The following is a 25,151-nucleotide window of genomic DNA, read 5'->3' on the forward strand; positions in this document are numbered from 1 at the left end:
AACAAAATAGGAAAAATGCCAAGGGGATGAATACTTTCGCAAGCCATTGTATGTGGTCTAAAAAGGAAGGAAAATATAATCACGAGGATCCACTTTTATATTCTGACGCACAGACAGCGCATTGCGCAAACAAAACAACCCTCACAATATCACCTGGAATTACATGGGTCTATTATTTTACTTTTTGTTGAAAAAAAATATTTGAATGGGATGAGACTGTCACTGGCAAACATGGTTACATACCCAACACAATTATATAGTACCCCCTCATGAAGAAAAGCACATTAGCCAATTATAATACACAGAGTAAGCAAAATAATGAAATCATTCCAACATTGCCTACTTTGATGAATAAGATACTAACGAGATAGACCTACAGTGGGGAGAACAAGTATTTGATATACTGCCGATTTTGCAGGTTTTCCTACTTACAAAGCATTTCAGAGGTCTGTAATTTTTATCATAGGTACACTTCAACTGTGAGAGACGGAATCTAAAACAAAAATCCAGAAAATCACATTGTATGATTTTTAAGTAATTCATGCTCCTGTGTCAAGTTTGAAGCTGGAGACTTTTCTCCATCCACGGCTGTGTATCTTGCGTGGACACTTCACCTAGGAAAGCATAGTCTTGTGGTGGGCTCTGACTGTGTAAAGCTTGATCAAATAAGACTGCTGCATAATGTTCCTCTTTGTAAAACTTTCTGCACTCAGCCTCCTTGGCTGGACAGTCCTTTCATCCATGTTGTCGTCCTCCACATCTTTTCCATCCCTTTTCACTTGGATTGTCATCTGATTTGTTTTTCCATTTGTATGTTGTCTGTGCACTTTTTTGGAATTGGTTCCTTTTATTACATTTTGTTTTGATGGCGTTCACATTTGTAGTGGTTTCTCCTCCTACTGCATTGCTGTGCAATAATGTTTGTTGTTCCTTTACAGTTTTACATTGTCTGACTCGTTGAATAGCTTTTGCCAGTGTCAACTGAAGCTGTTCTGACAGCTTCCTGTCTTTTATTAGGACCACAATTCTCTCTTATCAGTTCTTCTTTAAGCACTCCAATATTACAATGCTCAGCCAGCTTGTGTACAGCTGTGATGAATGACGAATGCACGATCTCCCTCACCTTGACGTCCCATGTTGAATTGAGCTCTCTCAAAAATAACACTGTTTTCCTAAAAAAAGTGATGCTCAAATGCTCATGTTACAGCATCATACTCCTTTTTTTCTGGAACAGTCAACGACAATACTCCCAAAATATCATCAGCGGCATCCCCATTAGCATATATAAGAGTTACTCTGATATTCCTCTGGTTTTGTATTCAGCCCTAACGCCATACGAAACCTCTCGAATCTCTGCCGCGTTTAAGAAATCAAAGGGCTCTAGATGAGTTATATGTACAGCTTTATATACAGTGCCTTGCGAAAGTATTCGGCCCCCTTGAACTTTGTGACCTTTTGCCACATTCCAGGCTTCAAACATAAAGATATAAAACTGTATTTTTTTGTGAAGAATCAACAACAAGTGGGACACAATCATGAAGTGGAACGACATTTATTGGATATTTCAAACTTTTTTAACAAATCAAAAACGGAAAAAATTGGGCGTGCAAAATTATTCAGCCCCCTTAAGTTAATACTTTGTAGCGCCACCTTTTGCTGTGATTACAGCTGTAAGTCGCTTGGGGTATATCTCTATCAGTTTTGCACATCGAGAGACTGACATTTTTTCCCATTCCTCCTTGCAAAACAGCTCGAGCTCAGTGAGGTTGGATGGAGAGCATTTGTGAACAGCAGTTTTCAGTTCTTTCCACAGATTCTCAATTGGATTCAGGTCTGGACTTTGACTTGGCCATTCTAACACCTGGATATGTTTATTTTTGAACCATTCCATTGTAGATTTTGCTTTATGTTTTGGATCATTGTCTTGTTGGAAGACAAATCTCCGTCCCAGTCTCAGGTCTTTTGCAGACTCCATCAGGTTTTATTCCAGAATGGTCCTGTATTTGGCTCCATCCATCTTCCCATCAATTTTAACCATCTTCCCTGTCCCTGCTGAAGAAAAGCAGGCCCAAACCATGATGCTGCCACCACCATGTTTGACAGTGGGGATGGTGTGTTCAGGGTGATGAGCTCTGTTGCTTTTACGCCAAACATAACGTTTTGCATTGTTGCCAAAAAGTTCAATTTTGGTTTCATCTGACCAGAGCACCTTCTTCCACATGTTTGGTGTGTCTCCCAGGTGGCTTGTGGCAAACTTTAAACAACACTTTTTATGGATATCTTTAAGAAATGGCTTTCTTCTTGCCACTCTTCCATAAAGGCCAGATTTGTGCAATATACAACTGATTGTTGTCCTGTGGACAGAGTCTCCCACCTCAGCTGTAGATCTCTGCAGTTCATCCAGAGTGATCATGGGCCTCTTGGCTGCATCTCTGATCAGTCTTCTCCTTGTATGAGCTGAAAGTTTAGAGGGACGGCCAGGTCTTGGTAGATTTGCAGTGGTCTGATACTCCTTCCATTTCAATATTATCGCTTGCACAGTGCTCCTTGGGATGTTTAAAGCTTGGGAAATCTTTTTGTATCCAAATCCGGCTTTAAACGTCTTCACAACAGTATCTCGGGCCTGCCTGGTGTGTTCCTTTTTCTTCATGATGCTCTCTGCGCTTTTAACGGACCTCTGAGACTATCACAGTGCAGGTGCATTTATACGGAGACTTGATTACACACAGGTGGATTGTATTTATCATCATTAGTCATTTAGGTCAACATTGGATCATTCAGAGATCCTCACTGAACTTCTGGAGAGAGTTTGCTGCACTGAAAGTAAAGGGGCTGAATAATTTTGCACGCCCAATTTTTCATTTTTTTGATTTGTTAAAAAAGTTTGAAATATCCAATAAATGTCGTTCCACTTCATGATTATGTCCCACTTGTTGTTGATTCTTCACAAAAAAATACAGTTTTATATCTTTATGTTTGAAGCCTGAAATGTGGCAAAAGGTCGCAAAGTTCAAGGGGGCCGAATACTTTCGCAAGGCACTGTATATATATATATATATATATATATATATATATATATATATTTATTATTATTGCTTGCAGAGAAAGTTTTCCTCCTAGCATCATTTTTTCCTCTCTGTCCCTCTGTGCTGCTCCATGAGGGCCTGGCGTTGCCTAGCAACTAAGACTGCACACCATGCTCCACACACACACAGTAGGCTCGTGGACAGACGCTGCTGGGCTTCCTCCTGACTTTAGCTAGCAAGCATCACAACTTCGTTCATTTGCACAATGTCTTTGGTTAATTTTCACTTGTAAATGTTCACACTCACTGAGAATGAGATTCAGTAGCTAGTGAATGAGTGGCGATCAACGTAAGATTTTCCTAACTTCTGACACCATGTCAGAATATAGAACTGGGACACCATAGTGTTAGCTTTTGACAGTAGATTGTCAATGTGATTCATGACGATGACTGCTTGTCTAGCTTGCTAGCTAAGATTGTGACAGTATGATGTGAAATAATTAATCCAATCAAAGCTACAGAAGATATAATGTGATTTGACATAATTTTGTCTGTGGCCAATGACCTTGAGCCTTCTTGGACGGGCACTTCTAATGTACATCTATAGCAGCACCCAAGGGGGCTTGAACTGCCTAGCTCTCTGTGTAGATAAGGTTGTGACATAGTGTCCCCATGAGTGACATAACCCTGAGCCAATCACAGTACAACTAGAGATGATTACCAATGCCTACGCTCTGTATTTTTGCTGGCTGACCCTCCACCACAAAGCACTGAGCTAGGCTGAAACACCAGCATTTTGTTGCTGCCTTACTCAAGAAAGAGACCATGTTTCTACCCTAACCCCCCTGTATTAATTGTTGCATGTTGCATTTATATTTTTGTTCAGTATAGGTGCTCCATCTGCCCCATTGATTCAATAACAACAATGCAGTACTCTATATCATATAAATGTCATTGTACAGGTAGGTATACATCACAAATCAATTCAACATTGATCAGGCCCAATGGTAGCCAAGTCTGTCCACGGTCTTTCATAAAGGTATTGGCTTCAGAGGAGCTCTTTTTTTTATAGCCAGCTTACGCATTGGGTGAATGTTAAATTCAAGAAGTGGAACCCAAGTGGACAGTTCTCACTCTCCGCTCAGTAAAGCTGATTATGTTCAACCAGATAAGCGAGTTTGTATTGAACATCAAAATGGAGCTCACAGGCCTGCACAATGACAGACATGCAGCCTAGTGGCAGAGCTCACACTATTCATTTACTGTGTCTCCCACAGTCTGTTTACATATGGCAGGTATATTGGTACATGCCAGGATCCTCTGGGGCTATTTTTGGCTCCGCAGATACATATACTGCAGTAAGGTCATTTTTGTCTGCAGTGTTGATGTTATGGTGATGAATTTCCATGGTCAGTGTGTTCAACCAAGAGACACTGAATGCATTATAACGATGAAAAGAATGATGACTTGGATAATGATGAAAAATACAAATATGCCAACACTAACCACGTTTCCATCCTGTTTTTATGAGAGTAAAGTCATACTGTATAAAATACATTCGGGACAACTGTGATGGAAACAGGAAGTTTCGGTACAATTTTATAGATACCGACATAATTTGTTCGTTGACATGGTGGGATATTTTTGTCTAAAATGAATTCTCAGAAATGGCAGTGGAAACACCTTATGCACAAATTTGATATAATAACCATCATTTCGAAGTCAACTTGGAGTCACATGATGACATGGTGTGTGTAGTCCTCCCACAACGACTCTGGAAACCATGCAGTTTAAATTAGGCTACATGCTAAATCAATTATGATGAACATCACATGGTGGTGAAAGTGCATGGTATGAGCTTGATGCTCCTTTCCAATAAATGTGTAGGGTCTTATTCTGGTGACATGGTGATCAATGCTTGACTGCAGTTTTGACAAATAAAAACACTTGCTCTTATCCATAATCTCATTATGTAGACTATCCTACCAGCAGACCCTACCTGCACTGTATCTGTGAGCTGTTGGCTAGAATGCATGTGCCAGGATTAAAGTAGACACATTTTCTATTTACAAAACTATTGGTAGAGTTGAAAATGCAATGGAAACACATTGAATGTTTAGATTTTTATTCGGTACATGAAAATGTAAGCAAAAAATATTTTGTGTGCACTGTCATCAAGCACTGATATTTATCTGCAACAAGTCAGTTTGGTGGAAACATACCACCATTTGGAAAAATGCACATTTTCTTGATGCGGATTTTTGAATATTTGCAAGAAAATCTGTTGCCAATTGGGATGGAAACTCAGCTACTGTCAAACTAATTGTAACATTTATATCGTTCATGTCAAGGACATTTAGCAAAGTTTTCACCTATTGGTTATAAGGATAATTGACCAAGGTAATAACTGGCCAATTTGACTCCCAAGGAAACAAACAGAACTTTAAAAAGGTCAGAGTGAAGAGCCTCTAATTACAGTATATGAAATGTGCATAAAACAATGTCTAATTTCTCACTAGCTGAACTCATATTGCGAGAGTTTTGCAGATAACTCCTGTGAGGATTCTGGTCTTGGGGTCAAAAACAGAAAGAAAAAAAAAGATGTCAGAAACTTCAAAACAATTGCAATCTGAAAAGTGGGCTGGTATTTTTCTGACACTTAGCCGACTATAATCAAGCATAAGAAAGCTATTGGATTAGACATGCACCTGCTGGAGGCCCTGTCATCAAACACAGCTTTATGCATGGATTCAGTGCACTTCAGGCTGTGCATCAGCTATGCTAATAGCTTGCCTCCCGTGGAGGGGGTAAATACCCCAGCTGTGGCCAGCTTGGTTGGCATCAACAGAGACACCCAGTGTTTAACATTCACCTGTGCCATGTCTCCATGCAGCCCCCTCTGGGTAATGTTCAACAGTCGTCACCGTGCTGGCTACTGAAAGCCTGCATCAAGGGCACAGAAAACATGTCCGCCTTCAGCAGCTTGACTGGGGATGCGTAGTGCTGCCGGGAGGAGGGAGGGAACAGAGAGTCAGTGATAGATTGAAATGTAAAAGAAGAGATTGTCATTGTTGTATCCAAACGCAGCCAAACTGAATAGCTACATCCCTTTATATACTTGATAGTGAACTAAAACTATGGTTTAAAAAAATTATCTTATTACTGATTAAATTTGTTCAACTGAAACAAGAATATAAAGACGCGTGGATTGGAATGGTGTGTGTTAATTTATCTTTCCCCAAATTGTGTGAATAAGGCTATAAAAAAATGCATTAGTCGAGCAGTGAACCAATAAAGGAGAGGTGAAGTTGTGTTCCTGCCTCCCCCAGTGGGGTCCACCTCCACAGTACAGTCATGTAAGGTTAACAGAGGCCAAAACAATGGAAATGCCATGCCATCAAACACATGGGGGAAAGGTCCTGTGGATGGAACAATCCCATTGCCCTCCAGCAAAATTAGCCAACATTAAGGCTATTGTTTGTACTTTGGGTGACAAGGTAGCCTAGCGGTTAGAGCGTTGGGCCAGTCACCAGTCACCTGATTCAAATACCCAAGCCGTCAAAATCTGTCAATGTGACCATGAGCAAGGCACTTACAGTGCATTTGGAAAGTATTCAGACCCCTTGAATTTTTCCACATTTTGTTACGTTACAGCCTTATTCTAAAATGGATTAAATAAAACATTTTCCTCATCAATCCAAGCGAAAACAGGTTTTTAGAAATGTTGGCAAATTTATTGAAAATATAAATGGAAATACCTTATTTACGTAACTTTTCAGACTTGTTGCTATGAGACTCGACATTGAACTCATCTGCATCCTGTTTCCATTGATCATCCTTGAGATGTTTCAACCACTTGATTGGAGTCCACTTGATTAAATTCAATTGATTGGACATGATTTGGAAAGGCACAGTTGACAGTGCATGTCAGAGCAAAAACCAAGCCATGAGGACGAAGAAATTGCTCTCCCAGATAGGATAGTGTCGAGGCACAGATCTGGCATAACGGTACCAAACATATCTGCAGCATTGAAAGTTGCCAAGAACACAGTGATCTCCATCATTCTTAAAGGAAGAAGTTTAGAACCACAAATACTCTTCTTAGAGCTGGCCACCCAGCCAAACTGAGCAATTGGGAGAGAAGGGCCTTGGTCAGGGAGTTCCTATGTGGAGATGGGAAAACCTGCCAGAAGGACCACTATCCCTGCAGCACTCCACCAATCCAGCCTTTATGGTACAGTGGCCAGACGGAATTCACTCATCAGTAAAAGGCTCATGACAGCCCGCTTGGAGTTTGCCAAAAGGCACCGAAAGACTCTTAGACAATGAGAAACAAGATTTTCGAGCTAAATCATTTCTATGCTCGCTTCCAGGCAAGCTACATTGAGGCATGCATGAGAGCATTAGCTGTTCCGGACGACTGTCTGATCACGCTCTCCGTAGCCGACGTGAGTAAGACCTTAAAACAGGTCAACATTCACTGCGGGGCCAGATGGATTACCAGGACGTGTGCTCTGGGTACGTGCTGACAAACTGGCCGGTGTCTTCACTGACATTTTCAACATGTCCCTGATTGAGTCTGTAATACCAACATGTTTCAAGCAGATCACCATAGTCCCTGTGCACAAGAACACGAAGGCAACCTGCCTAAATGACTACAGACCCATAGCACTCACGTCCGTAGCCATGAAGTGCTTTGAAAGGCTGGTAATGGCTCAAATCAACTGTATGCTTGCTACGCTACCAGCTTATTCGAACGGGAGTTAGTATTTAGCGGTCACCTCTAAATCTGAAAGTACAACTTCTAAATGTTATGCAGCAGAAATACAGTGGGGAGAACAAGTGTTTGATACACTGCCGATTTTGCAGGTTTTCCTACTTTCAAAGCATGTAGAGGTCTGTAATTTTTTTATCATAGGTACACTTCAACTGTGAGAGACGGAATCTAAAACAAAAATCCAGAAAATCACATTTTATGATTTTTAAGTAATTAATTTGCATTTTATTGCATGACATAAGTATTTGATACATCAGAAAAGCAGAACTTAATATTTGGTACAGAAACCTTTGTTTGCAATTACATAGATTTTCTGTAGTTCTTGACCAGGTTTGCACACACTGCAGCAGGGATTTTGGCACCACTCCTCCATTCAGACCTTCTCCAGATCCTTCAGGTTTCGGGGCTGTCGTTGGGCAATACGGACTTTCAGCTCCCTCCAAAGATTTTCTATTGGGTTCAGGTCTGGAGACTGGCTAGGCCACTCCAGGACCTTGAGATGCTTCTTACGGAGCCACTCCTTAGTTGCCCTGGCTGTGGGTTTCGGGTTGTTGTCATGCTGGAAGACCCAGCCAAGACCCATCTTCAATGCTCCAACCTCCCCTCAATACGACGCAGTCGTCCTGTCCCCTTTGCAGAAAAGCATCCCCAGAGAATGATGTTTCCACCTCCATGCTTCACGGTTGGGATGGTGTTCTTGGGGTTGTACTCATCCTTCTTCTTCCTCCAAACACGGCGAGTGGAGTTCAGACCAAAAAGCTCTATTTTTGTCTCATCAGACCACATGACCTTCTTCCATTCCTCCTCTGGATCTTCCAGATGGTCATTGGCAAACTTCAGACGGGCCTGGACATGCGCTGGCTTGAGCAGGGGGACCTTGCGTGCGCTGCAAGATTTTAATCCATGACGGTGTAGTGTGTTACTAATGGTTTTCTTTGAGACTGTGGTCCCAGCTCTCTTCAGGTCATTACCAAGGTCCTGCCGTGTAGTTCTGGGCTGATCCCTCACCTTCCTCATGATCATTGATGCCCCACAAGGTGAGATCTTGCATGGAGCCCCAGACCGAGGGTGATTGACCGTCATCTTGAACTTCTTCCATTTTCTAATAATTGCGCCAACAGTTGCTTGCCTATTGTCCTGTAGCCCATCCCAGCCTTGTTCAGGTCTACAATTTTACCCCTGATGTCCTTACACAGCTCTCTGGAGGTTGGAGTCTGTTTGATTGAGTGTGTGGACAGGTGTCTTTTATACAGGTAACGAGTTCAAACAGGTGCAGTTAATACAGGTAATGAGTGGATAACAGGCGGGCTTCTGAAAGAAAAACTAACAGGTCTGTGAGAGCCGGAATTCTTACTGGTTGGTAGGTGATCAAATACTTATGTCATGCAATAAAATGCCAATGTGATTTTATGGATTTTTGTTTTAGATTCTGTCTCTCACAGTTGAAGTGTACCTATGATAAAAAAAATTACAGACCTCTACATGCTTTGTAAGTAGGAAAACCTGCAAAATCGGCAGTGTATAAAATACTTGTTCTCCCTACTGTATATCAAAATCGGACTTTAATAACCACACGTGGGCCTGTTACGATACATGAAAGATTTCAATTATCCACTTTGTCAGATCAGATTTGTTGATTGTGAGCCAAACCGGCGTCCTTCTAACCCACACGGTCTGTGTTCCATGGAGCTCTTTACCGCATCTATGGGACGAACCATCCCATCACCAGGGTCCAGAAGACGGAACAAATGTGCCTGACAGTCAGGAATAGTAACCTGGTGTCACTCTGAGTGAGCTAGGCTATGAATGGGTGCCTGATGCTCGGTGGCGACCACCTGGTGCGAGGGGCAGGTCAGCTGTGTGGTAATGAGTGCACCGCCGCCCGCCTAGCTCAGGACACGAACACGTGAGAATGGCAATCATGAAATGGCACCACAGACTAGGCTCCTACTAGGCTTTATACTGACTACCCAAATGTTTTTTGTTTACTGCAAAATGGATTAGGGGTGTACATTTATTTTACATCAGGTTGATACACTATACGGTCATTTTTTAATAAATTGTCTTGTATTGTGTGATAAAGATCAGAAACTGGGTAGACAAGTGTCATCACACAGTTCCTATACGTATGATGGAGCATCTTCAAGACTGATGGTTTCCTTGACAACATATTTAACAAGTCCTCTTAAAGCATTGCCTTAAAGGATTGAAATAATACAGTGTTAAATAAGTTATGGGCTGGTGAGAGCAACCCCATCACATACCTGAACAATATCTGAGTCAATTTCACACAATGACAGAGTTTCATTCAGAGTGAGAATAATTGTCATTTTGAATCAAAATGTGATTGCTCATCGTACAGAGTGTTCGCCAACACTGGTGCACTGATGTAGTCTACTGACTGCTACCCTGATTAACAGAGTATTTGAGCAGTGTCTGAATTTTAATCAGCCACAAAGGTGTGATAAATTGCAGTAATAATAGTAGTATGTTTATTTGTGATGTGCTTTGCAATGACCCCTCATCACTGTCAAATCGCTCCCTAAAACACTTCAGCGAGCAGGCCTTTCTAATCGACCTGGCCTGGGTATCCTGGAAGGATATTGACCTCATCCCGTCAGTAGAGGATGCCTGGTTATTCTTTAAAAGTGCCGTCCTCACCATCTTAAATAAGCATGCCCCATTCAAAAAATGTAGAACCAGGAACAGATATAGCCCTTGGTTCACTCCAGACCTGACTGCCCTTGACCAGCACAAAAACATCCTGTGCCGTACTGCATTATCATCGAATAGCCCCCGTGGTATGCAACTTTTCAGGGAAGTTAGGAATCAATATACACAGGCTATTAGGAAAGCTAAGGCTAGCTTTTTCAAGCAAAAATTTGCATCCTGTAGCACAAACTCAAAAAAGTTCTGGGACACTGTAAAGTCCATGGAGAATAAGAGCACCTCCTCCCAGCTGCCCACTGCACCGAGGCTAGGAAACAATGTCACTACTGTCGTGTCTTTACTATCATTAACTGAAGACTAAAAGTTTTTATCAAAGATTCTCTGTGATTAGCATTTCGTGATTAACTAATCAGGCAAATGTAATTAACTAGGAAGTCGGGGCACCAAGGAAAATATTCAGATTACAGTTATAATTTTCCTAATATAACTTTTCAGATATTTTAATATCTGATCAATTAGTCTTTTGATTAATGACTTATTCTTTATTTTACCTCACGTTAGTCTCATTCCAAATGTCGTAAATTGTTGGTTATCTGCACAAACCCAGTCATCCATACATCTAATGTCATAAATCATTTATTTACTAACTAAGTAATTCACAGAAATGCATAAACAAACAGTAGATAGTTACAAGGAAATGATAGCGGAGTTTCCCTAGTGGGATAAACTGGTATTGCGGCTTGGTGGACACAAAGGGAAGTGGGGGTCAACTGAGATGAGACACTACAAAGTCGATAATTATAACAATTGAAATGCTAATCCTTTGCACATGAACGCTCACTCATTCGGGAATAATTGCAATCAATATATATATACGCTCAGTGTGTCGTCGGGATCTCTGTTGAAAAGTTTGTTTCTGTTAGAGAGTCTGTCCGCACAATTTCACAAACAGGATCATCCTCACTCATTCATCTTATACAACAATTAGATGTAAGCCTCAAATCTAAGGCTATTGTATAAACAGCATTATGGTAATGTGGCCGTATTGTCTCCCATGAGTTTCACTAAATTGTACCAAACGGACCAGTTCATAGCTGGATTCTTCACCGATCTTTTATACCTTCTCCAGAACATAAATGCTGTTCGGACCTCAAGTTCTGTGAGGTGGAAGAAATTCCTTTGTTCTCTCTATGAAAACTCACTCTCTCTCTATACTGTGGCCATGAGGATATAATATCCTACAGGAATTTACGACCTGCAGGTCGCAGCAGCCTGAGTGTAGGAGAGAGAGAGAGGGGGATGGTGCTCGCTGTACCCAAAGAGGGCAACGTCATGACACCACCTGCAAATCCACTAATAATTGACAATTTCAATAAGCATTTTTCTACGGCTGGCCATGCTTTCCACCTGGCTACCCCTACCCCAGTCAACAGCCCTGCAGCCCCCACAGCAACTCGACCAAGCCTCCCCCATTTCTCATTCACCCAAATCCAGATAGCTGATGTTCTGAAAGAGCTGCAAAATCTGGACCCCTTCAAATCAGCCGGGTTAGACTATTTGGACCCTCTCTTTCTAAAATGATCTGCCTAAATTGTTGCAACCCGGATTACTAACCTGGTCAACCTCTCTTTCGTATCGTCTGAGATTCCCAAAGATTGGAAAGCTGCTGCGGTCATCCCCCTCTTCAAAGGGGGAGACACATATCTCCCTCACTAACTTTAAGCACCAGCTGTCAGAGCAGCTCACAGATCACTGCACCTGTACATAGCCCATCTGTAAATAGCCCATCCAACTACCTCATCCCCATACTGTATTTATTTATTTATCTTGCTCCTTTACACCCCAGTATCTCTACTTGCACATTCATCTTCTGCACATTCTGCCATTCTAGTGATTAATTGCTATATTGTAATTACTTCACCACCATGGCCTATTTATTGCTTTACCTCCCTTATCCTACCTCATTTGCACACACTGTATATATACTTTTTCTATTGTATTATTGACTGTATCTTTGTTTATTCCATGTGTAGCTCTGTGTTGTTGTATGTGTCAAACTGTTTTGTTTTATCTTGGCCAGGTCGCCGTTGTAAATGAGAACTTGTTCTCAACTAGCCTACCTGGTTAAATAAAGGTGAAATAAATAAATAAAAATCAAGTGCAGACCACAGTTGTTCACATTATTTGAAGGGAGAGTTGCACTGAATGTTTCATGTGCTTTTCTAAAAGGTATACAGAGAGTGATGCCATTATTAGCTTCAGTAATCTACTTAAATTGATACAACAAACTCCTTTCCTATACTGTATAAGTTAAGACATGGACAAACAGAAAATAACAAACTTGGATGCACTCACACTGCTATTAGAGGAAACGTTTTGTCAGTTGGAATCCTTTTGAATGCCAAGGAGTTTCTGTAATTTCAGGTTAACTTATCAATTTTGGGGTAAGCTGAATAAAGATCCATATGGTACTGCATTGCATAACATTTTGCATAGTTGACATGTTTGTCTCAGTGGTGAAATTCTCTCTCTCCCTCTCCCTCCATGTGCTACATAGCTGATGAATGTTAGCTTATTGTGGTCAAAATGAGAGAAAACTCTTAGCAATAGAGATGAAATAGAATTCAAAAGGGGATTTTAAAGGTAAAAGATTCCATACCACTCAATTACATTTTCACACCCCAAAGGCATCAACGTGAGTATTTCCACACAGTCTGTATCTACTGGGTACTGCTCACACAGCAAAACCATGACACCTCCGTTCAACAGTCCCTGTACGAATTCTGAAACTAACTATTGTATGTTTCCATAGGTAGAGATACAATACACTTTAAACTTCTGTAACTTGCTTCCAGCTGTCCCCTCAGGGGGCCAGGGTTACAGTAACACTATTCTGATCAATGGCATTCCGATACTGCTTTGAAATGTCACATTTGAGCTCTATCACACTCATAAACTGATCTCTCCACATCTAGAAGCCAGTATATTGGAAAAGGGATGGAACTGCAGAGTGCTGCATAGCGAGAGGGAGAGAGGTTGAGAGAGCGAGTATACAGTAGAGAATGGAGGAAAAGAGGGAAGGACAGAGAATGTATGTCTTGCCTGTTTGCACATGACCGTTCCTTCAAATCAAATCAAATGTATTTATATAGCCCTTCATGCATCAGCTGATATCTCAAAGTGTTGTACAGAAACCCAGCCTAAAACCCCAAACAGCAAGCAATGCAGGTGTAGAAGTACGGTGGCTAGGAAAAACTCCCTAGAAAGGCCAAAACCTAGGAAGAAACCTAGAGAGGAACCAGGCTATGTGGGGTGGCCAGTCCTCTTCTGGCTGTGCCGGGTGGAGATTATAACAGAACATGGCCAAGATGTTCAAATGTTCATAAATGACCAGCATGGTCCAATAATAATAAGGCAGAACAGTTGAAACTGGAGCAGCAGCACGGCCAGGTGGACTAGGGACAGCAAGGAGTCATCATGTCAGGTAGTCCTGAGGCATGGTAATAGGGCTCAGGTCCTCCGAGAGAGAGAAAGAAAGAGAGAAAGAGAGAATTAGAGAGAGCACACTTAAATTCACACAGGACACCGTATAGGACAGGAGAAGTAATCCAGATATAACAAACTGACCCTAGCCCCATCTGGAGGCTGAGACAGGAGGGGCCAGGAGACACTGTGGCCCCATCCGAGGACACCCCTGGACAGGGCCAAACAGGAAGGATATAACCCCACCCACTCTGCCAAAGCACAGCCCCCACACCACTAGAGGGATGTCTTCAACCACCAACTTACCATCCTGAGACAAGGCTGAGTATAGCCCACAAAGATCTCCGTCACGGCACAACCCAAGGGGGGGGGGGGGGGCAACCCATACAGGAAGATCACATCAGTGACTCAACCCACTCAAGTGACGCACCCCTCCCAGGGACGGTATGAAAGAGCCCCAGTAAGCCAGTGACTCAGCCCCTGTAATAGGGTTAGAGGCGGAGAATCCCAGTGGAAAGAGGGGAACCGGCAATTAGGGACAATTAGGAGGCCTGCGTCTTGTGACCGTAGCGTACGTGTAGGTATGTACGGCAGGACCAAATCAGAGAGATAGGTAGGAGCAAGCCCATGTAATGCTTTGTAGGTTAGCAGTAAAACCTTGAAATCAGCCCTTGCCTTGACAGGAAGCCAGTGTAGGGAGGCTAGCACTGGAGTAATATGATCAAATTTTTTGGTTCTAGTCAGGATTCTAGCAGCCTTATTTAGCACTAACTGAAGTTTATTTAGTGCTTTATCCGGGTAGCCGGAAAATGGAGCATTGCAGTAGTCTAACCTAGAAGTGACAAAAGCATGGATAAATTTTTTGGACAGAAAGTTTCTGATTTTTGCAATGTTACGTAGATGGAAAAAAGCTCCCCTTGAAATGGTCTTGATATGTTCTTCAAAAGGGTCCAGAGTAACAGAGTAACGCCGAGGTCCTTCACCGTTTTATTTGAGACGACTGTACAACCATTAAGATTAATTGTCAGATTCAACAGAAGATCTCTTTGTTTCTTGGGACCTAGAACAAGCATCTCTGTTTTGTCCGAGTTTAAAAGTAGAGAGTTTGCAGCCATCCACTTCCTTATGTCTGAAACACATGCTTCTAGCGTGGGCAATTTTGGGGCTTCACCGTGTTTCATTGAAATGTACAGCTGTGTGTCATCCGCATAGCAGTGAAAGTTAACATTATGTTTTCGAATGACAACCCCAAGAGGTAAAATATATAGTGAAAACAATAGGGTGGTCCTAAAACGGAACCTTGACGAACACCGAGATTTACAGTTGATTTGTCAGAGGACAAACCATTCACAGTGACAAACTGATATCTTTCCGACAGATAAGATCTAAACCAGGCCAGAACTTGTCCATGTAGACCAATTTGGGTTTCCAATCTCTCCAAAAGAATGTGGTGATCGATGGTATCAAAAGCAGCACAGATGCAGAGCCTCGGTCTGATGCCATTAAAAGGTAATTTACCACCTTCACAAGTGCAGTCTCAGTGCTATGATGGGGTCTAAAACCAGACTGAAGCATTTCGTATACATTGTTTGTCTTCAGGAAGGCAGTGAGTTGCTGCGCAACAGCCTTTTCTAAAATTTTTGAGAGGAATGGAAGATTCGATATAGGCCGATAGTTTTTTATATTTTCTGGGTCAAGGTTTGGCTTTTTCAAGAGAGGCTTTATTACTGCCACTTTTAGTGAGTTTGGTACACATCCGGTGGATAGAGAGCCGTTTATTATGTTCAACATAGGAGGGTCAAGCACAGGAAGCAGCTCTTTCAGTAGTTTAGTTGGAATAGGGTCCAGTATGCAGCTTGAAGGTTTAGAGGCCATGATTATTTTCATCATTGTGTCAAGAGATATAGTACTAAAACACTTGAGCATCTCTCTTGATCCTAGGTCCTGGCAGAGTTGTGCAGACTCAGGACAACTGAGCTTTGAAGGAATACGCAGATTTAAAGAGGAGTTCGTAATTTGCTCTCTAATAAGCATGATCTTTTCGTCAAAGAAGTTCATGAATTTATTACTACTGAAGTGAAAGCCATCCTCTCTTGGGGAATGCTGCTTTTTAGTTAGCTTTGCAACAGTATCAAAAAGGAATTTCGTATTGTTCTTATTTTCCTCAATTAAGTTCGAAAAATAGGATTATCGAGCAGCAGTAAGGGCTCTTCGGTACTGCACGGTACTGTCTTTCCAAGCTAGTCTGAAGACTTCCAGTTTGGTGTGGCGCCATTTCAATTCCAATTTTCTGGAAGCTTGCTACAGAGCTCGAGTATTTTCTGTGTACCAGAAAAGTTTCTTATGATAAATGTTTTTAGTTTTTAGGGGTGCAACTGCATCTAGGGTATTGTGCAAGGTTAAATCCATGTTGCATTCAGGCTGTAGGTGATCCATTGGGGCGGAAAGCAAAGATCCACAACATTTAATCCATGGGACAAAACCAGGTCCACTGTATGACTGTGACAGTCAGTAGGTCCAGAGACATGTTGGTCAAAACCCACTGAGTCAATGATGGCTCCGAAAGCCTTTTGGAGTGGGTCTGTGGAATTTTCCACGTAAATATTAAAGTCACCAAAGATTAGAATATTATCTGCTATGACTACAAGGTCCGATAGGAATTCAGGGATCTCAATGAGGAATGCTGTGTATGGCCCAGGAGGCCTGTAAACAGTAGCTATAAAAAGTGATTGTGTAGGCTGCATAGATTTCATGACTAGAAGCTCAAAAGACGAAAACGTTTTTTTTTGTAAATTGAAATTTGCTACCGTAAATGTTAGCAACACCTCCGCCTTTGCGGGATGCACGGGGGATATGGTTACTAGTGTAGCCAGGAGGTGAGGCCTCATTTAACACAGTGAATTCATCAGGCTTAAGCCATGTTTCAGTCAGGCCAATCACATCAAGATTATGATCAGTGATTAGTTCATTGACTATAATTGCCTTTGAAGTAAGGGATCTAACATTAAGTAGCCCTATTTTGAGATGTGAGGTATCATGATCTCTTTCAATAATGACAGGAATGGAGGAGGTCTTTATCCTAGTGAGATTGCTAAGGCGAACACCGCCATGTTTAGTTTTGCCCAACCTAGGTCGAGGCACAGACACGGTCTCAATGGTGATAGCTGAGCTGACTACACTGACTGTGCTAGTGGCAGACTCCACTATGCTGGCAGGCTGGCTAACAGCCTGCTGCTTGGCCTGCACCCTATTTCATTGTGGAGCTAGAAGAGTTAGAGCCCTGTCTATGTTCGTAGATAAGATGAGAGCACCCCTCCAGCTAGGATGTAGAGCTCATCACTCCCCCTAACTGGGAGGGGTCCAGAGACAATTACTCGATGCCGACACATCTTTCTAGCTGATTTACACGCAGAAGCTATGTTGCGCTTGGTGATCTCTGACTGTTTCATCCTAACATCGTTGGTGCCGACGTGGATAACAATATCTCTATACTCTCTACACTCACCAGTTTTAGCTTTAGCCAGCACCATCTTCAGATTAGCCTTAACGTCGGTAGCCCTGCCCCCTGGTAAACAGTGTATGATCGATGGATGATTCGTTTTAAGTCTAATACTGCGTTTAATGGAGTCGCCAATGACTAGAGTTTTCAATTTGTCAGAGCTAATGGTGGGAAGCTTCGCCATCTCAGACCCCGTAACGGGAGGAGTAGAGACAAGAATGAGCGACACCGGTTGAGCATTCCTACAGCATTTCCCTCCAGAAGCCATGTGAAAGTTTTCCTGCTGCAGGGACCGTGCGAGGGGATATATACTAACGTTACTATCTGTACTTACTGGTGGCACAGACGCTGTTTTATCCTTTCCTATACTGAAATTACTCTTGCCTAACGATTGCTTCTGAAGCTGGGCTTGCAGCACAGCTATCCTCGCCGTAAGGCGATTGTTCTCCTGTATATTATGAGTACAGTGACTGCAATTAGAAGGCATCATGTTAATGTTACTACTTAGCTTCGGCTGTTGGAGGTCCTGACGAACCATGTCCAGATAAAGCGTCCGGAGTGAAGAAGTTGTGGGAAAAAACAAACATATAAACGGTAATTAAAAAGTAAAAACCGTAAAGTTGTTAGGGAGTAAAATAGGTTGGCAACAAAACGCACAGCAACACGTAAACAAGTCTGCAGGTTGTGACCGGAAATGGCGTCTAATGACCCTTCTGGAATCAGATGATCGTTCTATTCTTTATTAGAAGCACTCAATCAGCAGCAATGGAGCCTGCTTTTATTACTGGACACAATGTAGAGCATAGTAATACTGCATTCCATATTGTAGCAAATTCAGGCAGTAGCCCTGGCCTGGACGCGAACCCAGGTCCAGCGACTGTCAAGCCAACACCTTAACCTTTACGCCAAGAGGTCCAAAACCCTTGACGGTGTTGCTGAGTGTTGGGTTAAGGCCGGCACATTACCCCCTTCCTTTGGGAGAGCGTGTCCGCACGCTTCTCTATACCAAGTCCCTCACGTGGACACGCTTCTCCGATGGCCTCAAGGGCGCCATCCCACTTCTGACACCAATTTAGCGATTTCCGGGGATAGCGACCACCTAGCGTACTCCAACCACTACGCCTCCAGTGCAGTGGCTCTATCTCCATCCTCTATCTCTCACAACATCCCTCTCTATTTGTCACCAGCTCTTTTAATGAAGCTGTGTGGAAAACTAGACATTTCAGCTTTTCTAAATTCAAGACAGGGCATGAATATTTCAGCATGGAGAGGTGATTACTGGCAGGGTAGGTTTCTCAGGAGCCCGGCTGTCCCAGCATACATGTGACAGGATCTGTAGAGACGAGAAGCTGGATCAACACTTCATCCTCATCACATCCATGTGTGTTACGGCACCCAACCCCACCTCTTGGAGTCCTCACTGTCAGCACACTCAGCGGTGGGAGGGAAAGGGATGGATTTTCTCGATACACACACGCTGGCATTGATAGGCACAATCATACAGCTGTAATTATGACACAGGTTTGCATTGACCGCTGATCTCCCCTCAGCAACTGAAAAACCCTTGGTACGATGTAACATCTGTGTACTAGAAAACATGCTAAATCAGAATATTATTACATCAAAAATGTCAACACATCCACATTCATGAATAAACCTATATTGTTTTCAACTGTGATAAGGTGCAGATACTACCTCCCCCCCTCGCTTCTCCTTCCCCCAAATCCAGGCAGCTGATGTTCTGAAAGAGCTGCAAAATCTGGATTCCTACAAATCAGCTGGGTTAGACAATCTGGGCCCTCTCTTCTGCCGCCATTGTTGCAACCCCTATTATGAATCCCACCGTACCTTTTCCACATTGTAATTTGGTTTCTGAGCTGGTCATGGGTGCACCTCAGCCATGCTCAAGGTCCTACACGATATCATAACCGCTATTGATAAAAGACAATACTGTGCAGCCGTCTTCATCGACCTGGCTAAGGCTTTCGACTCTGTCAATCACCGCATTCTTATTCTTATGGGGGTGCCACAGGGTTCAATTCTCAGGCTGACACTTTTCTCTGTATATACAGTTGAAGTCGGAAGTTTACATACACTTAGGATGGGAGTAATTTAAACTCATTTTTCAACCACTCCACAAATTTCTTGTTAACAAACTATAGTTCTGGCAAGTCGGTTAGGATATCTACTTTGTGCATGACACAAGTCATTTTTCCAACAATTGTTTACAGACAGATTAGAAGCTTTTGTTATGCTAATTAACATAATTTGAGTCAATTGGAGGTGTACTTGTGGATGTATTTCAAGGCCTACCTTCAAACTCAGTGCCTCTGCATGACATCATGGGAAAATCAAAACAAATCAGCCAAGACCCCAGAAAAAAAATTGCAGACCTCCACAAGTCTAGTTCATCCTTGGGAGCAATTTCCAAATGCCTGAAGGTACCACGTTCATCTGTACAAACAATAGTTCACAAGTATAACACCATGGGACCACGCAGCCGTCATACCGCTCAGGAAGGAGACGCCTTCTGTCTCCTAAAAATGAACGTACTTTTGTGCGAAAAGTGCAAATCAATCCCAGAACAACAGCAAAGGATCTTGTGAAGATGCTGGAGGAAACAGGTACAAAAGTATCTATATCCACAGTAAAATGAGTCCTATATCGACACAACCTGAAAGGCCGTTCGGCAAGGATGAAGACACTGCTCCAAAACTGCCATAAAAAAGCCATTCTACGGTTTGCAACTGCACAAGGGGACAAAGATTGTACTTTTTGGAGAAATGTCATCTGGCCTGATGAAACAAAAATTGAACTGTTTGGCCATCATGACCATCGTTATGTTTGGAGGAAAAAGGGGAGGCCTGCAAGCCAAAGAACCACATCCCAACCGTGAAGCACGGGGTGGCAGCATCATGTATTGGGGGTGCTTTGCTGCAGGAGGGACATGTGCATTTCACAAAATAGATGGAATCATGAGGGTGGGAAATTATGTGGTCCCTCCTATTATATCAATAAACCAACATCTCATGGAGGTAGGATGCTACCGTAGGTGAAAGAGATTACATCCCACGGGTCACCCAGGCTAGGGTGCCAGAGAGGCTTCAAACAGATTTATGGACCACTCCCAGACAGTCACACCCATCTGAACCAAAGCACACAGTCCCAGAGGGAGTTACTGTATATTGTTGTGGTGGAAAGGAGAGGATATTAGAGGGATATTTGTGCGTTTACACCCATCGGTATGCATCTAGGCAGAATTAGAATCAGAATTACTTTTGGTCCAACTAGCCACTAATTCAGGACAGGCCATCCAGACTGCCTGCTGCCTTGCACAGCTCCACATCCATCACATTACTCTATTCATCACTCCCTCAGCTGCTTTACAGGAGTGGTGGAGATACTGATTGATTGAGCCACAGATACACAGTGCACGACCCTTGACCCTTCATTGAGATACACCTTCAAAGCCCCCTTCACCCATCAGTGTATATTCAAATGCTGTCCAAAGTTATTTGGGGCCTGTAGAAACTGCCACCAGCCAGTATATCTGCTCCGAGCACTTTTCCAGCAATCTCAGTGTGTGGAGACTACAGCTCTGCTAGGGTTTGTGAGGGTATGTAGTGTATTGCAATAAACATTCAAATCTGTGGGGTTTGGAAGTGCTTTAGGCCTTCGTGAGGAAGGTGACAAGAAAAGGAATTAACTACAGCAACACACCTCGCTCAGAGGACTTCAGCATATATTTAAATAATGTACGATGGGGGGGTGAATTATATTGAAAAAGACCCAGCCTGTAGTCATGGAAAATGTCATGAATATTGCTCCAGACTGCAATCTTGTTCTAACATAAAGCTGCCAGCGTGATTTGATGACCCATGATTATATAAGATCCAATCTCATATATGATGTGTTCATTGTTCCTAAATGAATGGAAGATAAATCATAGGTAGACTACTGTATATTTTAAAAGCATCTGTCTTTTCTTTGCATTGATTATGCAGGAGCTGATCCCGTTTAGTCGGTCAGCTCAGGCATTGTCCCTCTATGTGCACACACACTATGCCTCTTGCCATGCAACCATCACCATTGATTTGAACAAAAAAAGAACAGAGAGCAGTCACAAAGCCTGTTTGACTGAGGAGCAGGAAGCCCAGTGGTCATGGCAAGCACAGCCCTGGGGGAGGAGTGACAGTCGGTAGCACCCTACAGGGACCTGCTGGAACCCGACACACTCCCAACTGGCAGGCAGCATTAGACAACCAGGCCTTCTGGCTATAACACACTCACTCTCTCCTCTCTTCCTCTCTGGTTAAGAGGATGCAGAGAAGAAAACAGGACAAAGTGTGTCGAGTGCTGCGTCTGAAACGGTTTTAAGCTGGTGACTCAATAGGTGAGATGTTCTTAGATCAAGATTTACATTTTGGAGAGGCACAAAATAATAATCCCAGTTCATTTCTGATTCATAGGTGCACCTACATACATTGTAAAACAAAGTATCTAAGATTCCAAATGAATCAATAGAAAGTATGGGAAGTATTTATCCTCACACTTATCAAAAAGGTTAAAGATGCGTTACAAAAGGTTTTGTGTAATTTCAGCCAGTAGTTTTGAAAGTAGCACTCACGAGCCAAAACGGGTGAAATTAGTATGATATGCTTAAAGTGATTTTTTAAAATTGTATTTGTCACATGTGCCGAATACAACAGGTGTAGACTTTACTTTGAAATGCTTACTTACAAGCCCTTTCCCAACAATGTAGATTTAAAATGTAAGAAAAGATTAAAACCTAAAAAAAGACAGGAAACATTATAGACTTTACTTTGAAATGCTTTGAAATGCTTACGTACAAGCACTTTCCCAACAATGTAGATTTAAAAAATAAGAAAAGATTAAAACCCCCAAAAAGACAGGAAACATTAACACAATAAAACAGCAATAATGATGCTATGCTAAGAGTCCCAGTACCGAGTCAATGTGCAGGGGTACGAGGTAGTTGAAGTAATTGAGGTAATGCAGTAAATACATGTGGTTAGGGGTAAAAGTGACTAGGCAATCAGGATATATAATAAACAGAGTAGCAGCAGCATATGTAAAGAGTGTGAAAGTGTGTCTATGTGTGAGTGTGGGGTCAATATGCATGTGTTGTGTTTTGTGTGTGTAATCGTATGTATTGTGTGTGTGTTTTGTGTTTGTGTTGGAGTGTCAGTGTAGTATGTGTGAATGTGTTGGTAGAGTCCAGTGAGTGTGCATAGAGCCAGTGCAAGAATGTCTGTTTTTTTAAAAGGTGGTCAATGCAAATAGTTTGGGCCATTTGATTATCTGTTCAGCATATGGCTTGGGGGTAGAAGCTGTAGAAGCTGTTCAGGAGCCCTTTTGGTCCCAGACCTGGAGCTCCAGTACCACTTGCCATGCGGTAGCAGAGAGAACAGTCTATGACTTGGGTGGCTGGAGTCTGACCATTTTTAGGACCTTCCTCTGACACCGCCTGGTATAGATCAAATCAAATCCTGTATGGCAGGGAGCTCAGCCCCAGTGATGTACTGGGCCATACACACTATCCTCTGTAGCGCCTTGCGGTCGAATCAGTGCCATGCCAAGCAGTGAGGCAGTCAGTTAACATGCTCTTAATGGTGCCACTGCAGAACTTTTTGAGGATCTGAGGGCCCATGCCAAATCTTTTTATCCTCCTGAGGGGGAAGAGGTGTTGTAGTGCCCTCATCATGACTGGTGGTGTATTTGGACCATGATAGGTCCTTAGTGATATGGACAAGAGGAACTTGAAGCTCTCCACCTGCTCAACTACAGTCCCGTCAATGTGAATGGAGGTGTACTCGGTGTGTTTGGACCATGATAGGTCCTTAAGGATGTGGATACTGAGGAACTTCAAGCTATCAAACTGCTCCACTACAGCCTTGTCAATGTGAAAGGAGGTGAGCTCAGCCCTCCGTTTCCTGTCTTCCACAATTAGCTCTCTTGTCTGCACCACACTGCCAAGTCTCTGACCTCCTTCCTGTAGGTGGTCTTATCGTCGTCGGTGATCAGGCCTACCATCATCGTGTCGTCAGCAAACTTAATGATGGTGTTGGAGTAGTGCATTGCCACACAGTCGTGGGTGAACAAGAAGTAAAAGAGGGGACTAAGCACACACTCCTTCAGACTTTGTTGTTATTGGCTATTGTGTGTTGATTCTTGAGAGAAAAAACTAAATAATCCATGTTGAATTCAGGCTGTAGGTGATCCATTGGGGCGGAAAACAAAGATCCACAACATTTATTCCATGGGACAAAACCAGGTCCAGAGTATGACTGTGACAGTCAGTAGGTCCAGAGACATGTTGGTCAAAACCCACTGAGTCGATGATGGCTCCGAAAGCCTTTTGGAGTGGGTCTGTGGACTTTTCCACGTGAATATTAAAATCACCAAACATTAGAATATTATCTGCTATGACTACAAGGTCCAATAGGAATTCAGGGAACTCAGTGAGAAACACTGTACATGGCCCAGGAGGCCTGTTAACAGTAGCTATAAAAAGTGATTAAGTAGGCTGCATTGATTTCATGACTAGAAGCTCAAAAGACGAAAACGTCATTTTTTGTTTGCAAATTGAAATTTGCTATCGTAAATGTTAGCAACACCTCCGCCTTTGCGGGATGCACGGAGGATATGGTCACTAGTGTAACCAGGAGGTGAGGCCTCATTTAACACAGTAAATTCATCAGGCTTAAGCCATGTTTCAGTCAGGCCAATCACATCAAGTTTATGATCAGTGATTAGTTCATTGACTATAACTGCCTTTGAAGTGAGGGATCTAACATTAAGTAGCCCTATTTTAAGATGTGAGGTATCACGATCTCTTTCAATAATGGCAGGAATGGAGGAGGTCCTGGTAAACAGCGTGTCATCGCTGGATGATTCGTTTTAACGGGTAATGGAGTCGCCAATGACTAGGGTTTTCAATTTATCAGAGCTAATGGTGGGAAGCTTCGGCGTCTCAGACCCCGTAACGGGAGGAGTAGAGACCAGAGAAGGCTCGGCCTCAGACTCTGTCTCGCTGCTTAATGGGGAAAACCGGTTGAAAGTTTCTGTCGGCTGAATGAGCGACACCGGTTGAGCATTCCTACAGCATTTCCCTCCAGAAGCCATGTGAAAGTTTTCCTGCTGCAGGGACCGTGCGAGGGGATATATACTAACGTTACTATCTGTACTTACTGGTGGCACAGACGCTGTTTTATCCTTTCCTATACTGAAATTACTCTTGCCTAACGATTGCTTCTGAAGCTGGGCTTGCAGTACAGCTATCCTCGCCGTAAGGCGATTGTTCTCCTGTATATTATGAGTACAGCGACTGCAATTAGAAGGCATCATGTTAATGTTACTACTTAGCTTTGGCTGTTGGAGGTCCTGACGAACCATGTCCAGATAAAGCGTCCAGAGTGAAATGCTCCCACTGCTACTGAATCTGGAGGACTCGTTATTTCCGGTCACAGCTTGCAGGCTTGTTTACGTGTTGCTGTACGTGTTGTTGCCAACCTTACTTTGCTACCTGACACAAGCATTTCGCTACACTCGCATTAACATCTGCTAACCATGTGTATGTGACAAATAAAATTTGATTTGATTTGATTTGACAACTTTACGGTTTTTACTTTACTTTACCGTTTATATTTTTTTCGTTTTTTTCATTCAACTTTTTC

The sequence above is a fragment of the Oncorhynchus kisutch genome, linkage group LG1, assembly GCF_002021735.2.
Source record: "Oncorhynchus kisutch isolate 150728-3 linkage group LG1, Okis_V2, whole genome shotgun sequence".
Lineage (NCBI taxonomy): Eukaryota > Metazoa > Chordata > Actinopteri > Salmoniformes > Salmonidae > Oncorhynchus > Oncorhynchus kisutch.